The 15,430-nt window shown below is 37.9% G+C and overlaps 1 protein-coding gene across 1 annotated transcript in view; it reads right to left on the bottom strand.

The window, feature by feature from the left end:
* Positions 1-11,874, bottom strand: part of RAPH1 (Ras association (RalGDS/AF-6) and pleckstrin homology domains 1) — a 95,083-nt gene extending 83,209 nt beyond the window's left edge. The window contains 1 exon segment of the mRNA XM_037009222.2: positions 11,062-11,874. The gene's annotated coding sequence lies outside the window, so the exon portion shown is untranslated.
* Between the last annotated feature and the right edge of the window lie 3,556 nt (positions 11,875-15,430).

Here is a 15,430-nt window from a genome sequence, read left to right as displayed (position 1 = left end):
GAATACTGTCAAACCATATGGTTGAACAAAAAATGCAAATTTTTAAAGAAAATAAAGCTATGGTTTATATAAAATTCAAAAGCACAAAACAGTAATGAGTAAAATATTATAGATACATATGTATTAAATGTACTAAGACATGCACCAGAACAATACAAATTGTTACCTGGGGAGGATTTCTGTTGTATCTGTTACATCTCTTGAAACAAATTATCTGAAGTAAAATACAAACGATTATTACTGGTGATGAGTACACAGATGTCTATTATGTTTTATACTTTTATTTAAAATGTTTCAAAATTAAAAGCACTTACTTTAAAAAGAAATTCAAAACAAGGACAAAGATGGTAAACAATTATGTTCATTAAAGCCAAATATTTAAAAAAACAGGGGTGGGCTACTAAATATCCTAGAAGAAAAGGAAAACTAGTTAAGTTGGGATGTGTTCTATGTCCATCCTGGATTATAACGCAGATGTTGTAAATTAATCACAAAGCATTTAATGCATGGGAAAATGCTAGCAGTACACGTTTAAATGAAAGAAGCAGAATTAAATTGTGCATATAATAATGAGCTATATACACACATATATATGAGAAAATATACCAAAAATTTTAACTGCAGTCATTTCTGGGTGGTAGAATTATGTTTTACTTTCTTCTTTCACATTTCTAAGTGTTGAATATTTCCATTAATATTAATGAAAGGGGGAAAAGGGCAAACTACAAAATGTAAACTCAAAATCCTCTGGTAAAAGTGTATGCCCTAATTAAACTCATAATCTGCTTTACTTATGATTCTAAAAATACTGGACTATGTTATAATAAAGATAAGCCTCTTTAAATATTAATATTCACACCCATATAAGCAAAAAAGAATTATGCCAATGACTACATAGCTGTAAACTTCAGTCTTATTTCTGAAGATATCCTTAGTGTCCTCTATTTCTAGCATTGTCACCGCAGAATCCATGGTTCCTTCATCTGTACATTAGATAAGGTTATCATATGGAATACCTCTATACTACATATTAATTTATATCATAAAAATAAGCAGGTGTAAATAATGATAAGAAATGACACAAACAGGACAGCATGCAATGTTTATGTAACATAGCCTGTGGCAACTGAAAAAATACAAAATACTGCTGAGAGAAATTAAGACCTAAATGAATGGATAGATATGCCATGTTAATAGATTGGAAGATACAATATTGTTATATGTCAATTCTCCCCGTATTGAACTCAATGTAATTACAGCCAATATCTTAATATCTGATTCTGAAATTTATATGAAAAAGCAAATGACCTAGAGCAGCCAAAACAATCTGCAAAAAGAACTTGAGGGATTTACTCTACCTGACTTCTGAGACATACTATAAGACTAAGTAATTAAGACAAACAGAAAGGGTAGAAGAATAGAGAATTATTATATCAATGTAACAAAATGGACAGTCCAAATATAGACCCACACTTACACTGTCAAATGATTTTCAATAAGGATGTCAAAATCAAGGTAGGTAAGGTGGAAAAGGAAAGGTTTTTTTTTTCTGGCTTTAAAGAGATATAATTTACAAATTAAAATGGAAAGCAATTTTTAACTAGTTATGCTGGAACAAAGAGAAATATGGGGAGAAGGGGAGCCTCAACTTCTCCATCATACCAGAAATAAAAATTAATGCAAAATGGATCACAGACTGAATATAAAAGCTAAAATTATAAAGCTCCTAGGCAAAACATAGAGATACTGCAACTTTGGTGTAGGCAAAGACTGATTAGGATAGAAAATACTAACTATAAAAGGAAAAACTGATTATTTTGATAAAGTGCAATGTAAAAATTTCTGCTCTTTGAAAGACACTGAAAACAAAACAGGCAAACCACAGACTAAGATAAAATATTCACAAACATATCTAATAAAGGACTTGATGGCTGGAATATGTAAAGAACTGCTACAACTAAATAAAAGAATGATCAACAACCCAAGTTTTTAAATGGATAAAAGACCTGTACAGTCACTTCCCAAATGGCTAATGTGAGCCTGAAAAGTTGCCCAACATTATTAGCAATCAAGGAAATGAAAATTAAAACTACAATGAGATACCACACATGTACATTACATGTGGCTAGAATGAAAAAGACTGACAATATCAAGTGCTGTTGGATATGTAAAGTGATACAACTTTGGGTAAGTGTGCCATTTTCTTAAAAAATTAAAAATACACCTACCCTAAATAACCTAGCATGTCCTCATACATATTTATCCAAGAGACGTGAAAACATATATCCACAGAGCTGTGTACACAAATGTCAGAGCAGATCTGTAAAAGCCAGAAATGAGAACAGCCCAAATATCTATCCATAGGTGAAGGGATAAACAAAATGTGGTATATACAATGGAATAATATTTAGCAATAGAAGAGAACAAATCCAACCAATATGGAAAAATAAAAAAATTGTTAGTCTGTGTGAAAATAAACCAAATTAGAGAGAACACTGGATGATTCCATATTATAAAATTCTAGAAAATGCAAACTAACCTACAGCAACAGGTTGCCCAGAGACAGAGGTAGAGAACAGGATGACTGGCAAAGGGATATGAGAAAACTTTGGGGGATGACGGAAATTTTTGCTATCTTGATTGCAGTGATGCCTTCACGATTGCATGAAAACTTATCAATTTGTGTACTTTAATGTGACCAGTTTATAACATGGAAATTATATTTCAATAAGGTAGAAAACTTTTTTTAAAGAAACATGCAAACCAAAAAACTTTACAGTGGAATTAGAGTTCAGAGTCAAGGTAGTGGTTACCCATGGGGGCAGGGATATAGAGCAGGTATGAGGAGGACATCTGGCATGCTGGTAACTTTCTACTTTTCATCTTTGTACTGGTTATACACCAGTTTTCAAGTTGTGAAAGTGTACACGTATAATATGTGCACTTTTGTGAATATATACTGTTCTTCAACACCAAGATTTTGAGAAGGGGAACATCTACCTATGATCTAGCAATTTGACTTCTTTATCCAAGAGAAACAAAACATTTGTCCATAAAAACATCTTGTAGAAAAATATTCATTGCATTTTTTTCCATAGTGGTCACAAACTGGAAACACCCTAGGTGCCCATCAATAGGAAACTGGATAAACAATCTGGGTATATTACATACTAGTACAATTGAGTATTACCCTACAATAAAAAGAAGTTACTAATATATGCAATAACATGGATGAATCTAAAAACACCAGGTGAGTGCAACAAGTCAGAGGCAAAGTACATACATATGACTCAACTAATACAAAGTTATAGAACAGGCAAAACTTAACCTGTGGTGAAGCAACTGTGGTTGCAGCTGCTTCTGGGATGGGGAGATGAGAGGAAGGGAAAGGAAAAAGGCAGTCATGGAAAGACATGGAAAAATTATAGTTATCAGAATTGGTGAATAACTAAATTAAATATTTAATGGGTACTTTTAACTTATGTTAAATAATTCCTGAAAGCATAATGCAAAATCCAAATTTATGCTTCTAAAATAAGCCAATTACTTCAACTGTGGTGAACAATAAATTTTATTTAGGCCTCACTTTGCTCAATTTTATTTTCTTCCAAAAACACTACTTTCCAGTTAGAGAATCAGAATGTCTTGTGCTTTATTTTTAAGATGACTTTATATAAGAATATTATACACTATGAAATGGTACTTAATATGAAAGGCTCATTACAACAGTAATTACAACAGTAATTCACTAAAAATGTATAGTGGTTTCCAAAATGCAGGTGATCATATCCCAAGAGGTATGAGTGATGATCCATTGGGGTATAAGAAGAACATATTAAGAGTTCTATTTATGTTTAATCTTTACTTTAATACATGTATGTATTTTAAGTATAATGTAATTAATGAAATACTGTAAGTATTCTTAAGATAAAAAATGACAGTGGCATCTTCATTACAATCACCTGTCAGATAGTCATGTATCATATAAGCTAATCAAAGTATTCTGGTACTAAGTGATTCTAAGTATTCTGAGGCAAGAGTGACAGTATCTGCCAGATGTTTTTTCAATAATGAAATAAAGAACCTACTATTTTGGAAGCTGCTTCAAGAGACTGGTGCTCCAGAGAAGATACATTCTCAATGATACATTATTTCCTTAATAGAAAGAGTGATTTATGTAAAAACTATATTATATAATCCTTCATGAAGCAGCTGCCTTGACCTCAACACAACAAAGTTGGCAGAAGGCGAGTAAGGTTTAATTTCAAAAGCAACTACTGAAGCGAAAGAGAAGCTGAAGCAGGAAGAGTGCATGTGTTATACAATGTTTTGATGTGGTTGAAAAATGACCATAAGTATTTTGTACTGAACAGAATTACTGGTGGTCTCACAGCAAAGTATTTAAATAGAGATGTCAAATTTAAAGTTGAGTTTGATAAGCATTTATCTTTTACACAAATAGTGTAAATTTGCTGACTTTCTGTGGTAAGTGATTGTTAGCAGTGTGCTATCTAGCCATTGCTTAAAAAAAAAAAAAAGAACATGGCTCATTAATCTGTACCTTACAGGTGAATGAGGCATTTTCAAGCATAGTGAGAAAATAACCATATTCCAAAGAAAAGCAATGTTTGTCACCCTAAAATACTCCTACCTGCACACTAAAAACAGAGAAACCACTTTCCAACTTTCCAAATGCCTTCCAAAAATAGATTTCTATGAGGTTTGAATACATTTATTAAAAATATAAAAATACAAATCCTCACATTGGCTTGCATAAGGAAAACAAAGTTTACAAGCCACATCTACATAATTGATGCACAGAAATTAAATAAGGGGTATCTCCACTTAGAAAGTAGAGCCACAGAGGCACTTACTCTTTTTGGGTATATGTCCCTACATGAATTGCCTTTTAGCTAAGAGAAGCATTAAAACCAAGTATCGAAATAAACAGATTTAAGATCCAGACTTTGGAATTTATGTTTTACCAAGTAGTAAAAACAAGATTTTTTTCAAATATAATGCAGCATATTCATTGTTCCTGCTTTAAAAAATATATATTTATTTTAGAAACTTAAGAGTAAACAAAAAGGTTTTTAAGCCATTACTAACACTTGTAAAGCACTATCACAGATAAGGGGGATCACTGATTCCCTTGTCAGTCTCTAAAGTAATATGTTACAATATGAAATAGCCAATTAAGCCAAGAAATAATTATTCTTTATAAATAAAAAAATTATCAGGTTTTTGTTATTCCTTTTAGGACATGTAATACTAGCTATAAAGAATTCCTCAAATAATAGCTCTCAATAAAACTTTTCATTGAATTTCTATTATATTTAGGGACAAAGAGGCATTTCAGATGAGTAAAACCAGATCCAGTACTCCAGAGCTCAGGGGGATTTAAGACAGTATCCAATTATCTACAACATAAGGTAAATCAAATAAGGTCTAAAGGAATGAAAAAGAAAGCAATTAATTCTGCTTGGTGTCAAACAGCTTCATAAAGGAGGTGTGTGACAATGGATCTGGGTCTCAAAGGTAAGTTGAATTTTGAAAGGAAAAATTAGGAAAAAGAAACCACAATTGAAAAACATGGACAGAGGTAGTACCAGTGGGGAATCAAAGAATATACTGCGCTTTCAAGACATAGTATTAGCTGTTTTGCTATACTGACTTAGCTAACAGTTTTCTTCACATATCAAACTTACTAAGATCCTTGTAAAGGTATTTTCCAACAAAGCATCTAATTTTTAAGTACTGTTGAAAATTTTATTTATTGCAATATTAATATGTTTACAGTTCCAATTTTCTCTAGATTTCACCACTCTTCACCAGGGAGCTTAAATTTTAAGGGTTACATAATGGGTCTCCCAGTCTTGCTTTTCTTTGCATCTAAAGGGTTGACTTGTCCCTTCTTTTTCAAATCTACTCTCTTCACCTGTTTTAAAATCCTAGTGTCTTCTGCTTCTTTTTGGACTCTGCTCCCTCAGTTACATTCTCCTGATTCCTTGCATCCCACACTTAAACTGGCATCCTCTCTATTTTGGAAGGGAGAATATCTATCTGTCTCTTATTTTTCCATTATGCTTAGCTCTACCTAAAGCAGAGAAACAATATGCATTTTATTAATAAAAAATACATACTTTATAAAAAACCAATTTATAAATCATGAGTGATATATTTTAAGACATCTGCCTCAAAGTGTGGTAAATACCATATCTTAAAACAATAGCCATAAAAGCATGGGCTGAAGCTTTAGAGTTCATAAAATCTGGGGTTTCCTAATATTTTGCAACAAAACTTTTCCAGATGAACTCTTATATAGCATCCCAAATTATAAAACTGGCTAATGTGTTGCTAATACTATTCCATGTTCAAATATACTATATTAACTTATTACAAACTCAAATGAAGGGACAAATTGAGGGTTAGGTATGTTAGTTTTATGACCACCTAAGCAACACATTTAATACTATAAAATTTGTTTTGATTTTACCCAGATAAGTAGTTACAAATAGTAGCAGCTCTCGTTTTGTTTTTTTGTTTTGATAGCAGTTTTTAATGGCTCACTTTGCAATTTCAGGATATGCTTCAATGAAACTGATTTAAACATTTTTTTTAAGTAAGAATTTTTTTCTTTCCAAATGAGTTGGTAACAGTATGTAACAACTGCTTACAAGGCAAACAAGAAAAACCCAGAATTTTCAATGAGCTATTAAAACATCTATAATACGATCAGGATTTTGCAGTATATGTTCCTTTGTAGTTAAACAAATTACTTACCCAGGATGAGTATAACCCCAAAGAAATGGGCTTGGGTTTTGCCTATTGTTTAAGTAAACACAGTGCATGGGCCATAGTAATGCATTGTTTAGAAAATTCTGTATGAATAGACTACATTTAAAAAAAATCTACTGTCAACTACAAATTTCCTTATCAAAAAACCATTTAAAATTCATAAATAAGCAGAGATAAGAGAAGCTTTATACTAAGGAATGCTTGCTTCCACCCCCAAAAAAAACTAACCATGTACAAGCATGTAGCAGTCTGGTTGTCAATGTGTTAAAACTTTTCATATATGTACGTGAGGGTGCCAAGACCATTCAATGGGGAGAGGACAGTTCTTTCAACCAATGGTGTTGGGAAAACTGGATATCCGCATGCGAAAAGAATGAAGTTGGACTCTTACCTAACACTATATGAATATATTGACTCCAAGTGGCCAAAAATCTAAACATAAGAGCTCAGAATAAAAACTCCCAGAAAAAGGTTCACAACATTGGATTTGTCAATGATTTCTTGGACACAACAAAGTGTACTTCATAAAAATGAAAAAACTTGTACATCATAGGACACTATCAACAGAGTGAAAAGGCAACCCACAGAACGGGAGAAAATACTTGTAAATCATGGATCTGACTTGAGATTAATATGCGGAGTATATAAAGAATTCCTATAACTCAACAACAAAACAACAAACCAATTTTAAAAAGGGGCAAAGACTTGGTAGACATTTCTACAACAGAGGTTACACAAATGGTCAATAAGCACATGGAAAGATGCTCAACATCACTAATCACAAGAAAAATGCAAGTCAAAAACACAATGAGATATCATTTCACATTCATTAGAATGGTCATTATCTAAAAACAAAAAACAAAATGTTTGGTGAGGATGTGGAGAAACTGGAACTCTGCATTGCTGATGGGAATGTAAAATGCTGCAGCTGCTGTAGAGAACAGTAAGGCAGTTCCTCAAAAATCAAACATATAAGATTACCATAGGATCTAGCAATTCCACTTCTGGGTTTATACCGAAAATAATTGAAAGCAGGGACTCAAACAGGTTTGTGCGTGCCAACCGTTCAGAGTAGCATTACCCACAATAGCCAAAAGGTGAGAACAACCAAACATCCATCTACAGATGAATAAACAAAATGTGGGATATACATACAATGGAGTATTATTTGGCCTCAAAAAGGAATGAAACACTTGATTCATGCTACAACATGGATGAGCCTTGAAGACATGTGAAGTGAGACAAGCCAGATACAAAAGAACAAATACTGCATGATCCCGTTTATATGAAGGACAAAAGTTCTTGAGTTCTTGGAAATAAAAAGTAGAAGAGTGGTGACCAAGGGCTAGAGGGAGAAGGGATGGGAGTTAATTGAGTAGTTTCAGTCTGGGACGATGGAAGTTCTGGAGATAATAGTGAAGAAGGCCATACAGCTATGTGAATGTACTTAATAACCACTGAATTGTACACTTGGAAATATTTAAAATGGAAAGAATTTATGCTGTATATTTTACCCCTCAAAAACACTTGAGTGTGTTATTTTATTATGGTGGCAGTACAGGAATGTGGTTAAGAATTCAAGCTTAAGGATTATGATGCCTGCTTGGAAACCTAGCTCTGCCATTTTATAGCTCTGTAGGCTGTGCCCGTTTTCTCAGATAATAACGAACCTACTTCACAGCATTATGGCAAGGATTAAATAAATTAACATTTATAAAGCACTTAAAACAGTGCATGTCATGTAGTCACTTTTTATTATTCCAGGCTGAAAATACATTTTTAATGAGATTTAAGTCAAACATCTGCAGAACCTCTGAAGGTCCTATTCAAAATTCTAGAGTTCAGTAATACAGATCGAAAAACAGTGTCTAATCCAAATTACTCATTTTATTAGTAAAGGAACTGAAAGTCCAAGATAATTGATTTGCTAGGGATCACACATCTTGATTTACTAATGTTAATTTTCCTGAAGTACAAGTTTGAGATTAACCACACTAAAGTAGACATTCAACTACAAAACCAAGGCAAGGACATGCGATTCTTTAATATGTGTCCAAGAATCTATGAACAGTCATCCACCATGCTAATCTAATAAATAATTAGCACAGGGTGGGAAAAAATGTAGCAAACCCTAAGAAAAGACATCTTAATTATTCTCAAAGACAATGGTAAGAACACCTTTTCAGAAAATAAAGTGTTATGACTAGCAGTTTTGAGGCATACCTAGTATGTGCCCACTACTTCACTCCTTCCAATTATGTACTATATAATCATAGTGAGACCTCCGGATCTGAAAAATCAGCTGCTGCTTCTACCAAATACAGCTAATATTCATCACAAGGAAATATCTACAAATGATTCTTTATTAAATGCAAACAGAAGGGAGCAGCAGTCCAAATAACACAAAATGTCTAATCCAAAAAATCATGTATTAAGCTTTGTAGACATTTTTATGCTTACTTGAATAGAGCTAGATCTGGCTTCTGGGAAATTCATAATACAAAAAGAAAAATAACAGAGACAATCTTTGAAGGTCAGACTCAACAAGAGCTATAAAGCTTTGGAGCGTCTCTATTTTGCCCTTCCCCCTTTGGTTCTCCTCCCCAATTCGGCTCTCAGAGGAGAGCACCACCTCTACTTGCAAGGTCCTCCCTCCCCATCCACATCAGCTGAAATCCTACCCATCCTTAAAGGTTCACTTAAATGCCATAGCTTCCAAGAATTGTACCCCAGTGCTTCAATGTAGAATCAATCTCTCTCCTCTTGGCGTCCCTATTTTGCGCCTCTACTTCGACATTTTATTATATAATGCATTGCATTACAATTACCTACGTTCACTTCTTCCTCCACCTTCCCCCAATAAAATCCCAAGCGCAGTAAGACGAGGAAGGAAAGAAATGAACGTTTGTTACACTTCAGTGCCAAGCGAAGTGCTAAGCATTTTACATACATTATCTCATTTAATCTGTTTGAAAACTACCTGGCGAGGTAAAGTAGGTGGTGGTATTCCCATTTTACTGATAGAGAACGTACTGTTCAGAGTTCAACAGCTTATCCAACACCACACTGCCAGCCAATTCCAGTGCTTATGGAACCGCCGGTTTCCCTGGCTTCAAAGAGCTCTTTTCACCACTCTGTGCTGCAGTTGTTCACTGGGTGTCCCCCACCCTGCTTGGCAGATCGTAGGTATTCCATAAATGTTTGCTAAATTTAATATTCCTATAGACTCTCTACCATCCTTTTAATAATCCAGTCACGCACCGTCCCCAGCCCGTTACCTTTACTGTTATACAGCAGACTTCACATACACACACAGGCAGCTATCCGCATCTCCCAAGAGAAACGCTGCAGACATCAACCCTTACGGAGAGGTTAAGTGAAGAACCTTTCAATTCTCCCAGATTTCCCCAACTGCTCTTCCCACAGAAGTAGGAAATGCACACACACAAGACACATATGATGCGACGCTTGTAACACTCTTCCAAAATCTCTCATTTCATACTAATCCGCGTCTTCGTGCTTATAAGCAATAGAGCGAATGCGGTTTCCAGTTCACACTGTGGTGACACCTTAAGACACTGTCTGAGTAAGAAAACCACATCTTTCAAACTGTCTTAAAACGAAGGGATCCTAATACTATTATTATACCGCCTCCCTCTCCTCCCCGCCTCGCCCCATGAATTGCAGTTTGGATTTCCGGCGGGAATGCGCACACACACACATACACATACACACACACACAGAAAGATGAGATGAGGCTCAAAGGCAATGGAGCAATTACTTAGCTTGCTTAATTAGAAAGAAGGCACAGAAGGCGGGGTGCCTTTCTAAACCTCTGCACTGAATACATTTATGAAACACGGAGGGCACCGAAACCCAAGGAACCCCGGACATCCACTCGCTGGTTTCTGCGGGTAGTCGGGGAAAAGCCTTTGCTCCCCGCGGTCCCGGACCACCAGGCCAACCGCACCCGCCCCAGGAGGTTCCGCACCGCAATATCTCCCTCCGCGCGGCCCCCAGGGGCGCAGGGTGCAGCCAGGCCCGCCGACCCCCGCGCGCCGGCCGGCCGCCTGCCTCCCGGGAACGGGCCCGCCCGCAGCGACCGCCCGGCAGCGACCCCGCCCCAGGCTCGGCCGCCCGCACCGCGCCCGGATGGCGGGGGCCGACCGCCGAAAAATGGAGGCGGCAGGGGCGGCAGCGCCGCACAGCCCCGCGCCGGGCCGGCTCCCGCCGTCGGCCCCGAGGACGAGGCTGAGCACTCACCGCGGCAGCAGCTCGGTCCTCCGGCGGCCCCGGGCTGGGCAGCCGCCGCTCGCGCTCTTTCGGCCGCCGCCTCCTCCTCGGGTGCGGCGCTCCCTGCCCGGAGACGCCGCGACCGCCCGCAGCTCCCGCGCCGTCCGCTCCGTGACTGACTGACTGACGGACGGACCGACGCGCGGAGTGGGGCGGGGCGGGGCGGGAGCGCGCGGCGGACGGGGTGGCCGCAGAGCCCAGCGGCGGCCGAGCCCAGAGCCGCCGCGTCCGGCCGAGACGCAGAAGGCGGGGCTGAGGGTCGGGCGGCGGGCTCGCGGGCCGACTCGCGCAGGGCCGCTCGCGCCCCCGCCCGCCACCCGCCACTCACTTCCGGCGCAGGCGGTGCGTCCGCCGCCCCTCCCTCGCGTCCTCCCTCCCGCGGCCCGCGCCCCTTGCCCGCCCAGCTTCACCCTCCCTCAGGCGCCCGACCGCACCCAGCCGGGGCTGGCAGCCGCGCTCCGCCTTTCCTCCGCGCGTTCCCGAGAGCCGCCTCCGGAACCGGTGAATCAGAGAATGAATGAGTGAAGAAGGAAAATCCCGGCCTGTCCCGCCCCGGCTCGCCGTTCCTGGGAAGCAGGCCCAGCGGCCGCGGTTCCAGGGCCCCGGCACCCTCTGGAGCAGATCTGTCAAGGACCTGTATGATGCCCCTTTGTGCCGTGCATGTGTTCAAAGGCTCCAGGAACACATCAGATGTTGTCTTAGGCACTTAAAGGACCACTGTCGAGCAATCTGTGAAGCCTTATTTTAGGACATCTCATTTTGGCCAACAACTGTCTCTGCAGTTTCGTGCACTGTATTCAGAGGCTTTTAGAAACTGGACATTTCAATTATCTTTAATTACTTTTGAACTTTGAAATTTGCTTAATTTCTGGCAGCCCCTCATTGAAACTGTTTAGGAGTAAGGTGTTGGCATTTTTCCCTATCACGGAGCTCTAAATTACTCAGATACTACTTATTTTGATGCAGGCTTGACTTAGTCAGACTTAAATTTTAATTTCTACCTTTATATTGCCCTTCTCCTAAAGATGATCCAAGGAAGGAGAAAAATAGAATTAAGTCATTTTTGCCTGGTTAAATGCAAAGCAAGTCTGTTGACAGCATAAAACTATTGACATATGGGGAGTGTGACCTGAAATTAGTTGCAGTGAACATTCCTTTTTCATGTCTTCCCATCTGCTTGCAAAGTAAGAGTATCTGTATCTTGAATTTTCACAGATAAAGAATTGACAGTACATATCTGAGATCCTGGCTCCCTTTCTAAGAACCAGAGTGTTCATTTCTCTGTCCTGGGGCCAAATCCTGGTTTGGTTAATTACATTCCTTCTTTCAGATATTCTTGAGGACTTTCAAGTGGTTTCAGTCTTTTTTGCACAATGTTCCAAACTGCTATGCAATCTGTTTCCAACTGGTATTTAGAACCATACAATATAGTGACTAGCTGCATTTCACACTTGAGGTATCTGTGCTTTAGAAATATAACTGCCCTTTTGTATTTTAAATTTAGTAGGTACTTTAATATTCTTACATAGAATAATGTTCTATCTTATAAATGAAGATGCTGCTGCTGACCAATTCATGTAGCCTTCTGTTCTTTTCTTGTGGAACTCATCATTTATTAATTTTAATGAAAGTTATTTCAATAAGTTATGATCTTCCCTAATGAATGTAATACCTCAGTTTATTCATCCTTTCATCTTCCATAATATCTAGCATAGTACCTTGCACAATAAATATTTTTGTATTAATAAATGCAAACATTTTGATAAGTGATAATTCATACATATCTATAGCCTGTCACCCCATTTCCTTTATGACCAGGTTTGTTGAGATTAGACACACACCTGAGTAGCAAACCTAATAAATCTCAGTTGTCATCAAATGGTATTAACAGTCTGAGTGATACAAGACAGATATTCCCTTCACTGAAACCTACTTTAAAAAATAGACCTGTGAGAGCTGTTTAGATAGCTTTTTGCTGACTCTCTCTCATCACAGTGGTTAGGTTGGTCAAGGCTAATTAGAAAAGAAAACAAAGTCACGTTTGGTCATTGAGAATAGTAAGCAGGTTCTCAGCAGGTCCATTAAAACATGAAATCATTCAATCATTCAACAAGGTTTTATTGAGCTCCAAGGCCTAGGGCATACAAAGATAAGATACGACAAGGTAGTTCTTGCCCTCAAAAAAGACACAGTCTTGGTAAAAGAGGCAAGGAAGTCACTACTGGAGTACAGAGTCCATTCCCGGGTTAAGAGAGCCTTCTGGTGGAGGGGATTCTTGAACTGAATGCTCAGGGGCAGGGAGAAGCTAACAAGATGAAGGGGGGAACTGGACCTCCAGAAAGAGGCAACCGTACCTGTGCAGGTGTGGTGGTGCCACGTGGCACAATGCCTTCAAAGCTCTGCAAGTAGCTCCTTTTTTCAGTACAGGCACAGACAAGGGTCAAAGACATGGGGCAGGGGCAGGGATAGAAGGGCCTCACTGACAAAGGGGCTCGTGCTGAACTAAGGAATTTGAACTTGATACTCTGGGAAATATAATAAATCATAACATCCTTGGAGTATTTGAAGGCCCAACAAATGGGTTTGTGTTTTGGTGAATGCAGGCCAGACTGGAGTAGCAGTGAATTAGGGGATGATGGCAACTACCCAAAGGAGGGATGCTCCACGTTTCCATAAAAACAGAAGCAGTGAAACGGGGAGGAGGGATGGGATGGGAGGCATATTAAGGAGGTAGAATCTATAGGGTTTGGTGTATAACTGGATATGCAGGAATGAATGAGGAGACAGCTAGCGTGATCTTCAGGATTCTGGTTTGGGAGATGGACTGGATAGTGGTGTCCTTCTCTGAAACAGAGACTCCAGAAGGAGAAGCAGATTTCAGGGAACTGGCTGAATACCTGTATAAGAGTAGTACTGTAATTCCAGGCATATCAAAGGGTCTTAGTCCATCATTTCCAAAAGTGTGTTCTTTGGAACTCTAAGTTCCAAAAGATTTTAGTAGGTATGATTCAAAAATAAAAAAAAAGTTTTCCTTTAATCAAATAAGTGATAAATGCTTGGTTAAATGAGTTTAATGGGTTTCTAAACGAGGAGTTTTCAGTGGTTTTAATATATTACTGTGCACTGGAATTTCTAAGAAGTAGATACTATATACTGCATTCCTCAAATGTATTCAACCATGAAATGCTTTTTCCAACATCTCATAAGACATGTGTTCCACAGAACACACTTTGGGAAATGCTGACCTAAGCCATTTTCGATTTATAGTAGAGAAACTATAGCCCCAAGCAGAAGTGACTTGCCTTAAGTTAAACATCTCCTACTAGAAGATATTGGACTATTATCCATATCTTCTGACCCCGCTTACATGCTGTTCTCACTACACAGTACATTATGAGCTGCACACTCATTCTAGCACCATCAGCCAATCATAGGAAGAAAAATATTATAAAAGAATCATGACATAAATCCTTTTAAATGAGGTTTCAAATCAGGAATTTTTAAAGCTATCATAATTTTTAATGATTACTACCTTATCTGAGGTGAAAATATGTGTTCTTTGGAAAAGTGGGACCAATTATTACCTTAGTATGATCTTTGATAGCTGAGCACAAGACTTGTAACATTAAATCACATAACTAAATAGGACATCCATCTAGTCACCCTAGCCCTGAGGTAACTTTGAATAAAAGAAACTTTTAGGAACTGATAGAAATATAAAAACTCTCGCCAGAAATTTTAGTGTTGTCCCCCCGCATCTTAATTTTAAAGAAAAAGACAGGTTCTAAAATATGCTGAGAGTATGAATATCCACACCAGGTTTTGACTTCCTCTCTGGCACAATTCCCCTGATTCTGCGGACTCTAATAGCTAATGGATGGAAAGGTTTTTATATCCTAAATTCATAGTCCCATTCCCTAGAGAAGTTTTAGTGCTTCCTATTCTTAGAAAAATGAAACAAATTGTTTGTTCCCAAGAGATTTCTTAGGACTACAGGACACTTCATTTTAAGAGTAACTTCTATATACATTACTTTTGGAACTAGTTATCGAATCTTAATTTATATTTCAGTAATTTGCAAAGTATTTGCTTCATTTCTAAACACTGTATTCATTTTTAGTAGGCTGACCAGAGACCATCACATGTTGTATAAGTATGTTGAGTGAATGAATAATTATTTACTTAAAAAAAATCAGTAGTTGTGAGTACTGAAAAGGACACTACTTATTAATTAATTTATCAAAACTTCTTGTTTAGTGTCTACTGTGTCCCAGCTCTATTGAATTACTTTAAGGAAATCTAGAAAAATGCAAGACATAGTCTCTGATTTTTAAAAATT

The sequence above is a fragment of the Manis javanica genome, chromosome 12 (genome assembly GCF_040802235.1).
Source record: "Manis javanica isolate MJ-LG chromosome 12, MJ_LKY, whole genome shotgun sequence".
NCBI lineage: Eukaryota > Metazoa > Chordata > Mammalia > Pholidota > Manidae > Manis > Manis javanica.
The sequence above is the reverse complement of the archived record's forward strand: the minus strand, read 5'-3'. Positions and strand labels throughout refer to the sequence as shown.